We start from the raw sequence: 12,894 nt of genomic DNA, 5'->3' as shown, positions 1-12,894 counted from the left end.
GACTGAAGAGTCACCAACGATCTCAATCGAATGATTGTATAAAAACATGTTATGTGAAAATAAAGTATCTTATCTTCCGAAAAACAGCCTTTCCCCCAATGTCCTTGAATACGCCTATCATGGCCCAGCAATGGTTACTGTGCCAATCAAGTTTTCTAGCAAGGAGACCCGATCTTCCTCAACCAATCACGGTAGTGCAGTACACATTCTGTTCTCCTAAAAAACCGCACACAATGCCTGGAGGTCCTGTAGCCAAAATCCCGACTCATTTCACAAGATTCCTAGTGCAAACAAGCTCCGTCTCGTCCATAAAACCATTTAGTGGGCGCCGTTTTGGCGAGGCGTGGTGGCATCTAAGAAATGTGACATCCGGAGAAATTTGTCGTCCCGTCTCACAAGGTGCTCTTTTTTGTAACAAACACATTAGCTGGACGCCATCCCGATGCCGCATTACCTGGAGCCGTACACGGGATAAGGAGACCAGACTCCCACATCATGTCAACTCGCTAATAAAGCAGTTAGTCCGGCGCCAGGAAGGCTGAAGCTGCCAGTTTCTAAGGAAGTGTCATTTCGCATTCAGCCACGGCGTTCCCACCCTATTGCTTCGGACGCTAGCGGAACAACGCCAACCGCCAGAATGGCGGCCCATAAACCACTGCCCTGCAGGGCCCACGGCCAGTTTCGGTGACTACAAAGGAAGGCTAGCAATGAGAAGCTTCCGAGAGCTCGCCTGCTGCTCAGGGAAAGTTCTAAAGCTGCCCCTAATGCAATGGTCACCTCCAGCGTCCCAAAATCTGTCTCTACAGTCGAGTTTAATTCTGCTACTGCTACTCAAGTCATGCAAGTACTGTGAGAACAACCAGTGGTTTACCCTAACCTTAATACTACATAAGATTGATATCAATCAGGGAAAATTTATATACACCAAAGGCGAATGAAATTGTATGATAATCACCGAAAGAAAATGAAAGGGAAAGTGCCTGACGGGTATTACCATGGCAGTGGCCTGCCCGGAAGGCACCACCATCCTTTCGTGTTCTCTAATATGGAAGTTATTGAGTGAAGTGAAGTAGCAGGATATAAGCACACTCGAGAAATGTGAGAGACGTTTATCATCACATTGAGGGATTTAATGGGGACATGACTATTGTAGTGATCCGATAACAGTAGTGATTTGTGTTGTAAGTTACGCTGCATTGATGTATTGAGCATTGTGAAGGAGATACCACCAGGGCACAAATAGCAGGAGGTAGAGAGTTGTACTTGGGATCAGGCATACTCAGGGCGGCTAATGAGTCACCAAGTAGTTTGAGGGAATTACAATCGTGCAATTGTATGTGAGGAACTAAGAGCTAAGTATTGTAGAGAAACTGCCGCCTCTGAACAATGTCATTAGCCATATTTGTTAAGTCTGTTACAGATCAGCTCTGGGCAGAGACCTGGCGCCAGTCTTAGAAAGGGAGGAGTACTGTAACAGCCCCGATTGTTTTTTGGTGACTGTGGAAGCCTAGTAGCAGAACATTCCAGAAGCCAGAGCCAGCCGAAAGGCACTGTATGTCGGCATGCTACTTGCAGCAACAAGGCTGTTTATTCATTTCCAGATGGACGACACTCGGCAACACATTCCGGTGATGCAGCAGAAAGGCTTTGTCTCAGCAGGCCAAGCCAGACAATTACTAGCTCTTCAGGCCATGAAATTGTTGTCCTGGGACAATTACTAGCTCTTCAGGCCATGAAATTGTTGTCCTGAACGTCGCCTAAAGCGATACAACATCGCAACAATTGAGCTAGTGACTTATGTATAAGCTCACCAATTTGAGTGAAGGTATGATCAATGCAGCTGCTAACATGAGTAACTTAGAAGTAGTATCCTCGCAATAGTGAAGCAACTTAAATCACTTAATAAAAACAGGTCTTCCGGTCAAGACTGTATACCAGTTAGGTTCCTTTCAGAGTATGCTGATGCAATAGCTCCATACTTAACAAATATGTACAACCACTCGCTCAACGACAGATCCGTCCTCAAAGACTGAAAAGTTGCACAGGTCACACTAATATTTAAGAAAGGTGATAGGAGTAATCCACTAAATAACAGGCCCATATCATTAACGTCGATATGCAATACGACTTTGGAACATATATTGCGTTCGAACATTATGAATTACTTCGAAGAGAATGGTCTATTGATATAGTGTCAACACGGATTTAGAAAACATCATTCTTTTGAAACACAACTAGCTCTTTGCTCACACGAAGTGTTCATTCCTACTCACAAGGATTTCAAATCGACTCCTTATTTCTAGATTTCCAGAAGGCTTTTGACACTGTACCACACAAGCTTATGGAATATCGTCTCAGTTATGCAACTGAATTCGTGATTCCCTGTCAGAGAGGTCACAGTTCGTAGTAACTGACGGAAAGTCATCGAGTAAAACAGAAGTGATTTCTGGTGTTCTCCAATGTAGTGTTATAGGCCAACAGAAGTGATTTCTGGTGTTCTCCAACGTAGTGTTATAGGCCATCTGCTGTTCCTTTTCTATATAAACGATTAGGAGACAATCTGAGCAGCCATATTAGGTTGTTTGCAAATGATGCCGTCGTTTATCGTCTAGTAAAAGCCTCTAAAGATCAAAATAAGTTGCAGAACGATGTAGGAAATATATCTGTATGGTGCGAAAATTGACAGTTGACCCTAAATAATGAAAAGTCTGAGGTCATCCACGTGATTGCTAAAGGGAATCCGTTAATCTTCGGTTACATGATAAATCAGTCAAATCTAAAGGCTGTAAATTCAACTAACACCTAGGAATTACAATTGCGGCAACTTAAATTGGAAGGAACACACAGAAAATGTTGTGGGGAAGGCAAACCAGGAACTGCATCTTACTGGCAGAACATTTTGAATATGTAACTGATCTACTAAAGAGACTGCCTACACTAAGTTTGTCCGTCCTCTTTTGGAGTACTGCTGCATGGTGTGGGATCCTTACCAGATAGGATTAATAATGCACATCGAGAAAGTTCAAAGAAGGGCAGCACATTTTGTAACATAGCGAAATAGGGCAGAGAGAGTATCACTGACATGACACAGGATTTGGGGTGGATATCAGTAAAACATAGGCGTTTTCCGTTGCAGGGGAGTCTTCTCACGAAAGCTCAATCATCAACTTTCCCCTTCGAATGCGAAAATATTTTGTTGACGCCCACCTACATAGGGAGAAACGATTATCATAATACGAGGGTCACTCCAAAAGAAATGAACATTATTTTTTAAAAGCCATCTTTTATTCTACATGTTTGAAAGTTTTACAGTGTGTAGATACATCCTTTAGGAACAATATTTTCATTTCTCCACATAATTTCCATCACTCTCAACTGCCTTACGCCATCTTGAAACCAGCGTCTGTATACCCTCACGGTAAAATTCTGGACCAACCTGTTGGAGCCACTGTTTGGCAGCATGCACAAGGGAGTCATCATCTTCAAACCTTGTTCCACGAAGAGAGTCTTTCAGTTTCCCAAAGAGATGATAGTCACATGGAGCCAGGTCAGGACTGTAAAGCGGGTGTTTGTGTTGTCCATCCGAGTTTTGTGATCGCTTCCATGGTTTTTTGACTGACATGTGACCGTGCACTGTCGTGCAACAGCAAAATATCCTGCTTTCGCCGATGTGGTCGAACACAACTCAGTCGAGCTTGAAGTTTCTTCAGTGTCATCACATATGCATCAGAATTTATGGTGGCTCCACTTGGCATGATGTCCACAAGCAAGAGTCCTTCGGAATCGAAAAACACCGTAGCCATAACTTTTCCAGCACTAGATGTGGTTTTGAATTTTTTTCTTGGGTGAATTTGCATGATGCCACTCCATTGATTGCCTCTTCGTATCTGGTGAAAAATGATGGAGCCATGTTTCATCACCTGTTACAATTATTCCAAGAAATTCATCTCCACCATTTTCTTAGTGTTCCAAAAGTTCGCTGCATGCCGTTTTTCTTGTTTCTTTGTGAGCTACTGTCAACGTCCTGGGAACCCACTTGGCACAAACCTTTTTTACCGCCAACACTTTCAGTATTCTGCAAACACTTCCTTCAACTATCTCAACGTAGCATGACAATTCGTTCACTGTGATGCATCTGTCAGCAGTCACCAATACTTTAACTCTCTGCACATTGTCTGGAGTGTGTGCAGTACGAGGCCTGCCGCTGCGAGGACGATCCTCGATATTGCCGTGCCCGCTTTCATTACGCAACCTGCTTGCCCACCGACTAATTGTACTGCGATGGACAGCAGCATCTCTATACACATTTTTCAACCTCTTGTGGATGTTTCCCACTGTCTCGTTTTCACAGCACAAGAATTCTATGACCGCACGTTGCTTCTGACGAACGTCAAGTGTAGCAGCCATCTTGAAGACATGCTGTGACGGCGCCACTCACGGGAAAAGGTTGAACTAAGTTTGAAAACAAGCGGGAAGGATGTATCTGCACACTGTAAAACTTTCACACATGCAGAATGAAAACTGTATTTTTACAAAAATAGTGTGCATTTCTTTTGGCAAATCAGAGCCCGCACGGAAAGATACAGGTGTTCGTTTTTCCGCGCTGTTCGAGATTGGAATAATAGAGAATTATTGTGAAGGTGGTTGTATGAAGCCTCTCCAAGCATTTAAGTGTGATTTGCAGTGTATCGATGTAGATGTAGATGTCTATGTAGAAGCGAATCCAGCGGCGCCAATTAGAACACGAGGGCTGGGTGATGGGGGACATGGACCAGCCAGTGGCTGTCATTAGTTTCGGCCTTGATCACGGGGTCATTTACTGTTACTGATCCATATTCTGTGGGACTTACAAGGGAAACTCCCCATCACACCCCACTCAGATTTTGTGGTAAAATGACACAGTGGATAACCCGTCACAAATTGAACACAAATCAAGCATGAAAACAGGAAGTAGGTGTACTGAACTGTGAAAAAAAAGCAAAGTAGAAACAGCGAACGGTCCAATATTAAGAAATGCAACATCGAGCTAATATGAGCGTTGACGGCTTCGTCGTTGAGTGGTGAGTGAAAGATCCGTGTTCAAATCTCCCTTTTGCCCTTTTTTTTCTACAAAACTATTAGCTGTCCGTCCGGCCATTGACATGTCTGTTCTCCTTCTGCAGTCTTGGCAATTGTCATGCCATGCACTGGTTATAGAATATGAGTCATGTGGTAAGAATATATTACCGTCGCAAGTAAATGTGACGAATAGTGAGAGCAGGCGAGATAACGCATAGGTCTCTCACAGAAATGAAAACAACAAACAAACGGGTGTGAACTACGTTAAACAAAGGAATTCAGGAGTCAAAACTTCCAAAACGGAACGCAAGAGTCGTAACATGTGGTATTTGTGTTGAACAAATTGGAGACAAATACGTCTGGAGACTCTTTCATTACACCTCGTTGTTGCAAGCGGACGGTACACCACGAAGCTGACACAAATTTGAATACAGCGAACAGATACGTCAATGACCAGACGGACAGCTCATAATTTAGTGAAAAAGAATATAGGACACAATGGAGAACTGAACACAGATCTCCCTCTTCGCAGTCTAAAACGTGACCAAATAACCACGACGCAAGTACTCTTCAATATCGCTCGATGTTGCACATATTGATCGTGAGCCGTTCACTGTTTCGATTTTGCTTCTTTTTTTACAGTCCAGTACACCTTCTTCCTGTTTTTATGCTTGATATGTGTTCAGTTTTTGACGGGCTATCATCTACATCTACTCCGCAATCCACCATACGGTGCGTGGCGGAGGGTACCTCGTACCACAACTAGCATCTTCTCTCCCTGTTCCACTCCCAAACAGAACGAGGGAAAAATGACTGCCTATATGCCTCTGTACAAGCCCTAATCTCTCTTATCTTATCTTTGTGGTCTTTCCGCGAAATGTAAGTTGGCGGCAGTAAAATTGTACTGCAGTCAGCCTCAAATGCTGGTTCTCTAGATTTCCTCAGTAGCGATTCACGAAAAGAACTGCTCCTTTCCTCTAGAGACTCGCACCCGAGTTCCTGAAGCATTTCCGTAACACTCGCGTGATGATCAAACCTACCAGTAACAAATCTAGCAGCCCGCCTCTGAATTGCTTCTACACTCCTGGAAATTGAAATAAGAACACCGTGAATTCATTGTCCCAGGAAGGGGAAACTTTATTGACACATTCCTGGGGTCAGATACATCACATGATCACACTGACAGAACCACAGGCACATAGACACAGGCAACAGAGCATGCACAATGTCGGCACTAGTACAGTGTACATCCACCTTTCGCAGCAATGCAGGCTGCTATTCTCCCATGGAGACGATCGTAGAGATGCTGGATGTAGTCCTGTGGAACGGCTTGCCATGCCATTTCCACCTGGCGCCTCAGTTGGACCAGCGTTCGTGCTGGACGTGCAGACCGCGTGAGACGACGCTTCATCCAGTCCCAAACATGCTCAATGGGAGACAGATCCGGAGATCTTGCTGGCCAGGGTAGTTGACTTACACCTTCTAGAGCACGTTGGGTGGCACGGGACACATGCGGACGTGCATTGTCCTGTTGGAACAGCAAGTTCCCTTGCCGGTCTAGGAATGGTAGAACAATGGGTTCGATGACGGTTTGGATGTACCGTGCACTATTCAGTGTCCCCTCGACGATCACCAGTGGTGTACGGCCAGTGTAGGAGATCGCTCCCCACAACCTGATGCCGGGTGTTGGCCCTGTGTGCCTCAGTCGTATGCAGTCCTGATTGTGGCGCTCACCTGCACGGCGCCAAACACGCATACGACCATCATTGGCACCAAGGCAGAAGCGACTCTCATCGCTGAAGACGACACGCCTCCATTCGTCCCTCCATTCACGCCTGTCGCGACACCACTGGAGGCGGGCTGCACGATGTTGGGGCGTGAGCGGAAGACGGCCTAACGGTGTGCGGGACCGTAGCCCAGCTTCATGGAGACGGTTGCGAATGGTCCTCGCCGATACCCCAGGAGCAACAGTGTCCCTAATTTGCTGGGAAGTGGCGGTGCAGTCCACTACGGCACTGCGTAGGATCCTACGGTCTTGGCGTGCATCCGTGCGTCGCTGCGGTCCGGTCCCAGGTCGACGGGCACGTGCACCTTCCGCCGACCACTGGCGATAACATCGTTGTACTGTGGAGACCTCACGCCCCACGTGTTGAGCAATTCGGCGGTACGTCCACCCGGCCTCCCGCATGCCCACTATACGCCCTCGCTCAAAGTCCGTCAACTGCACATACGGTTCACATCCACGCTGTCGCGGCATGCTACCAGTGTTAAAGACTGCGATGGAGCTCCGTATGCCACGGCAAACTGGCTGACACTGACGGCGGCGGTGCACAAATGCTGCGCAGCTAGCGCCATTCGACGGCCAACACCGCGGTTCCTGGTGTGTCCGCTGTGCCGTGCGTGTGATCATTGCTTGTACAGCCCTCTCGCAGTGTCCGGAGCAAGTATGGTGGGTCTGACACACCGGTGTCAATGTGTTCTTTTTTCCATTTCCAGGAGTGTATGTCCTCCCTCAATCCGACCTGATAGGGATCCCAAACGCTCGAGCAGTACTCAAGAATAGGTCGTATTAGTGTTTTATAAGCGGTCTCCTGTACAGGGGAACCACATCTTCCCAAAATTCTACAAATGAACCGAAGACGACTATCCGTCTTCCCCACAACTGCCATTACATGCTTGTCCCACTTCATATCGCTCTGCAATGTTACGGCCAAATATTTAATCGACGTGACTGTGTCAAGCGCTACACTACTAATGGAGTATTCCAACATTACAGGATACTTTTTCCTATTCATCTGCATTAATTTACATTTATCTATATTTAGAGTTAGCTGCCATTCTTTACACCAATCACAAATCCTGTCCAAGTCATCTTGTATCCTCCTACAGTCACTCAACGACGACATCTTCCCGTACATAGCAGCATCATCAGCAAACAGCCACACATTGCTATCCACCCTATCCAAAAGATCATTTATGTAGATAGAAAACAACAGTGGACCTACGACACTTCCCTGGGGCACTCCAGATGATACCCTCACCTCTGATGAACACTCACCATCGAGGACCATTTTAACACAAGATCTGATGGGGGAGCGATGGGGAGTTTCCCTTGTTAGTGCCATACCACTGATGTCGCCCCTTCCTGGCTCACTGCTACAGCAGCAGATTCCTGCCCAGGGGGGCAGCATGTCGAACCCAGGGCGATGCCACCGCCCATCTGTCTTCGCTAATGTAGGCCTCGCGCCGCTATTCATCGAGGTGAAAGTTCTCACCGAGAGGCTCGCTTCCCCTGCCAGCATTTCGGCTATCCGCAGTGCTACTGACGCTGCCAGTCTGCCATACTGGATCACATGCTGCTAAGCTGGGCACTGGTGTCAGGAACACTGGGCGCATGACACAGCTGCAGGCCAGGCAATCACTGTCAACACACTACACGCAGTGACTGACCACGTGCTGGGAAAGAACATGGTCATTGCACTGCGGCGTCCATTGTGGCTATATGAGTCATAATGAAGAATTTGGTTTGTCACTGCTATTTCACTGAAGCCTCCATCTGCTAGCATCCTCATCTTGATCACCAGCCGCCGACCACCCTGGCACAGTAACTTGTGTGACACTCAAGGTGGCAAATGGAGACAACCATTCGACAAAAAATCCTGTGCTCCAGAATGCCTATGTGGCGTAATAAATAAAAAAATTAATTTATTGACTTTTTGAAAAGAGAAAAAAGTATGGATACGGAACAGTAACTTTAGAATTTTTGAAAGGCTTTTTTACGGACTGTATTGACCAGCTTGAATGCGGACAAATTCAGTGCTGCGTGAAATTTGCCTGTAATATAATTTACAATTCCAGTTAATTACATTTTTGAATTCTACGTCATTGTTGATTTAATTAGAGTTCTCACCTTAGACGTAGAATTAGTCCTTCTGCCACCATATTAATTCATTAGTCGCCATCGATGTTCTTCTCTTAGTTGACCGTGAGTATCTTCCCGAGTCGGCATCGGTTCACTTGACGAAGACGGTGGAAACCAAGGAATACAATGCTACGTCGCTTTAAATAATTCTCGTAAAACTCAGATACTTCTCACTATTTTTTATTCACAAGACAATAAGACTTGATCTGCTCGTCGCACAAACCATAGATACTAACAAGATGACCGAGCGAGGTGGCGCAGTGGTTCGACACTGGACTTGCATTCGGGAGGACGACGGTTCAATCCCGCGTCCGGCCATCCTGATATAGGTTTTCCGTGGTTTTCCTAAATCACTGCAGGCAAATGCCGGGATGGTTCCTCTGAAAGGGCACGGCCGACTTCCTTCCCCATCCTTCCCTAATCCGATGAGACCGATGACCACGCTGTCTGGTCTCCTTCCCCAAAACCAACCAACCAACCAACTAACAAGATGGCTGCCTTTCCGCACACACCAAAAATTACGTCCATCCCCTACAAGGTAACAATCGAAAATGTGTCTAAACTCCTCCTTGGAGGATGAAACAAAAGAGAATCCAATATGAATATTGTTTGTTGTTGTTGTGGTCTTCAGACCTGAGACTGGTTTGATGCAGCTCTCCATGCTACTCTATCCTGTGCAAGCTTCTTCATCTCCCAGTACCTACTGCAGCCTACATCCTTCTGAATCTGCTTAGTGTATTCATCTCTTGGTCTCCCTTTACGATTTTTACCCTCCGCGCTGCCCTACAGTACTAAATTGGTGATCCCTTGATGCCTCAGAACATGTCCTACCAACCGATCCCTTCTTCTAGTCAAGTTGTGTCACAAACTTCTCTTCTCCATAATTCTATTCAATACCTCATCATTAGTTATGTGATCTACCAATCTAATCTTCAGTATTCTTCTGTAGCACCACATTTCGAATGCTTCTATTCTCTTCTTGTCTAAACTATTTATCGTCCATGTTTCATTTCCATACATGGCTACACTCCATACAAATACTTTGAGAAAAGCCTTCCTGACACTTAAATCAATACTCGATGTTAACAAATTTCTCTTCTTTAGAAACGCTTTCCTTGCCAATGCCAGTCTACATTTGATATCCTCTCTACTTCGACCATCATAAGTTATTTTGCTCCCCAAATAGCAAAACTCCTTTACTACTTTGAGTGTCTCATTTCCTAATCTAATTCCCTCAGCATCACTCGACTTAATTCGACTACATTCCATTATCCTCGTTTTGCTTTTGTTGATGTTCATCTTATACCCTCCTTTCAAGACACTGTCCATTCCGTTCAACTGCTCTTCCAAGTCCTTTGCTGTCTCTGACAGAATTACAATGTCATCGGCGAACCTCAAAGTTTTTATTTCTTCTCCATGGATTTTAATACCTACTCCGAACTTTTCCTTTGTTTCCTTTACTGCTTGCTCAATATACAGATGAATTATCCATAGGTGTGCGCCTTGCCTGGCCTAGTCTATCTCCCACACACTGATTACGACTGCGACCCCGATATTCCAGAGCCCGCGTTATCGACTTACACGGCGCAGCCCGAACTACGGATGTGACAAATGAACGGCCATCCCGCCGGAAAGCAATAACCATTCCAACACTGAAATTTTCTTAAGTACTGGAATTTTTCCGCGTAAATATGAATATTACAAAGATTGTATTCTACATCCCTCTCAATTTAATCTTTGGCGCAGCCTTTAAGGTATTGTATGTTTCTGCTTCGGAATGTGTCATTACGCCAAGTTCATTGCACCTGTCGCAGGTGTCTGTCCAGCTCAAGTGCACGTCTGGCAGTTTTTCGTCCTGTTTACAACCTTGTACTACTTGGTGCAGATTTCTGGTAGTAAGAAACACACAAAGACGCTTTCACATACAACGTTTCAAAAAAAAAAAAAAAAAAAGAAAAATGGTTCAAATGGCTCTGAGCACTATGGGACTCAATTGCTGTGGTCATCAGTCCCCTAGAACTTAGAACTACTTAAACCTAACTAACCTAAGGACAGCACACAACACCCAGCCATCACGAGGCAGAGAAAATCCCTGACCCCGCCGGCAATCGAACCCGGGAACCCGGGCGTGGGAAGCGAGAACGCTACCGCACGACCACGAGATGCGGGCATACAACGTTTCACCGGTGTTGTAGACATTTCGATTCAGTGGCATTCCTGAGTGGGTTGCCTATGACAATTTCGTGTATTTACTTTGCAGTATTCTATCTGGGATCGAGAGCGCTTTCTGTTATCTAGCTGTTTTGCATGTAGTATTGAAACTTGAAGCCGAGTCTAGATGGAAACTTTGTGTGGTCCACAGCAGCTGTTGCGGACTCTGGTCTGTATTTGTTGAATATAGCCAGGTTCTCTTCTATGACTTTGGATGACCTGTGAGTCTGCAGAGTGGTGCAATGTGACATAAACTCGATTAGACTAAGGCGTCCTCCTTCTGGTTACTGGTATATGTTGTATTCACAACAAATATTTCACAGTTCTGCAACAGCCAGGATTATGGCTCGTCTCAGTTCTTTGGACAAATTTAGAATTTGGTTATGTGCCAAGATTATTCATGTATGGATCAGAAACGTGGGTAACAAAGAAAAGGCAGGTGAGGGAGAAACAGGCTAGTGAGACGAAATTTCAAAGAAGTAGATAGGATTTGTGGACGTGATAGGTTCTCTAGCCCTGGAGGTCCTGAGCTCAATCCCAGAGAGCAACAGGAATTTTCCTCTTTCCAGTCCCTCCTGAACGGCCCCTGGTCTTCTCAGCCTGCTATCAAATTGAGTACCGTGGATCTTTCTTGAGGGTAAAAGGCAGCCGGGGAAATGGGTCGCTATTATTCCCATCCTAGTACGGTGGCGAATGAAAGGCTGCACCTCACCTTGTAAGCTGCTCCTTCTTTTTAATTAAAAGTATTTGCAGTCATTTGGCTGTCTGAAATTTATGGGCATGAAACTTTTCAGTTCTCGCAGCGTATAAGGGTGAACTTACACCCGAGGGACACGTGCCAGACCTTGAAAGAAATCGAAACTTCCTGGCAGATTAAAACTGTGTGCCGGACCGAGACTCGAACTCGGGACCTTTGCCTTTCGCGGGCAAGTGCTCTACCATCTGAGCTACCCAAGCATGACTCACGCCCCGTCCTCACAGCTTTACTTCAGCCAGTACCTCGTCTCCTACCTTCCAAACTTTACGGAAGCTCTCCTGCGAACCTTGCAGAACTAGCTCTCCTGAAAGAAAGGATACTGCGGAGACATGGCCTAGCCACAGCCCAGGGGATGAGATTTTCACTCTGCAGCGGAGTGTGCGCTGATATGAAACTTCCTGGCAGATTAAAACTGTGTGCCGGACCGAGACTCGAACTCGGGACCTTTACCTTTCGCAGGAGAGCTTCTGTAAAATTTGGAAGGTAGGAGACGAGGTACTGGCAGAAGTAAAGCTGTGAGGACGGGGCGTGAGTCGTGCTTGGGTAGCTCAGATGGTAGAGCACTTGCCCACGATAGGCAAAGGTCCCGAGTTCGATTCTTGGTCCGGCACACAGTTGTAATCTGCCAGGAAGTTTCATATCAGCGCACACTCCTCGGCAGAGTGAAAATCACTTTCTTGAAAGTAACTGAGTGAGAGCATACTCACATATGTCCTATCTATCTTTCGCATGGCTCTGTTCATAATCCCTACGAAAATACTAGCATTAAATAATGAAGTTAAATGATGTTAACACAGATTTAAAAACACTCGATTTATTATACTGTAGTCACAAGTAATATATCCTTATGTGTCTGTTCTCACTCGTTCTAACGCAATATTCAATTATTTGGTTTGAATTCACCATTGTTTTCTTGTACTTGACGTTCGGCGTTAGAGTAATTGTC

The sequence above is a fragment of the Schistocerca piceifrons genome, chromosome 4, assembly GCF_021461385.2.
Source record: "Schistocerca piceifrons isolate TAMUIC-IGC-003096 chromosome 4, iqSchPice1.1, whole genome shotgun sequence".
NCBI classification, from domain to species: domain Eukaryota; kingdom Metazoa; phylum Arthropoda; class Insecta; order Orthoptera; family Acrididae; genus Schistocerca; species Schistocerca piceifrons.
Note: the sequence above shows the minus strand (reverse complement) of the source record.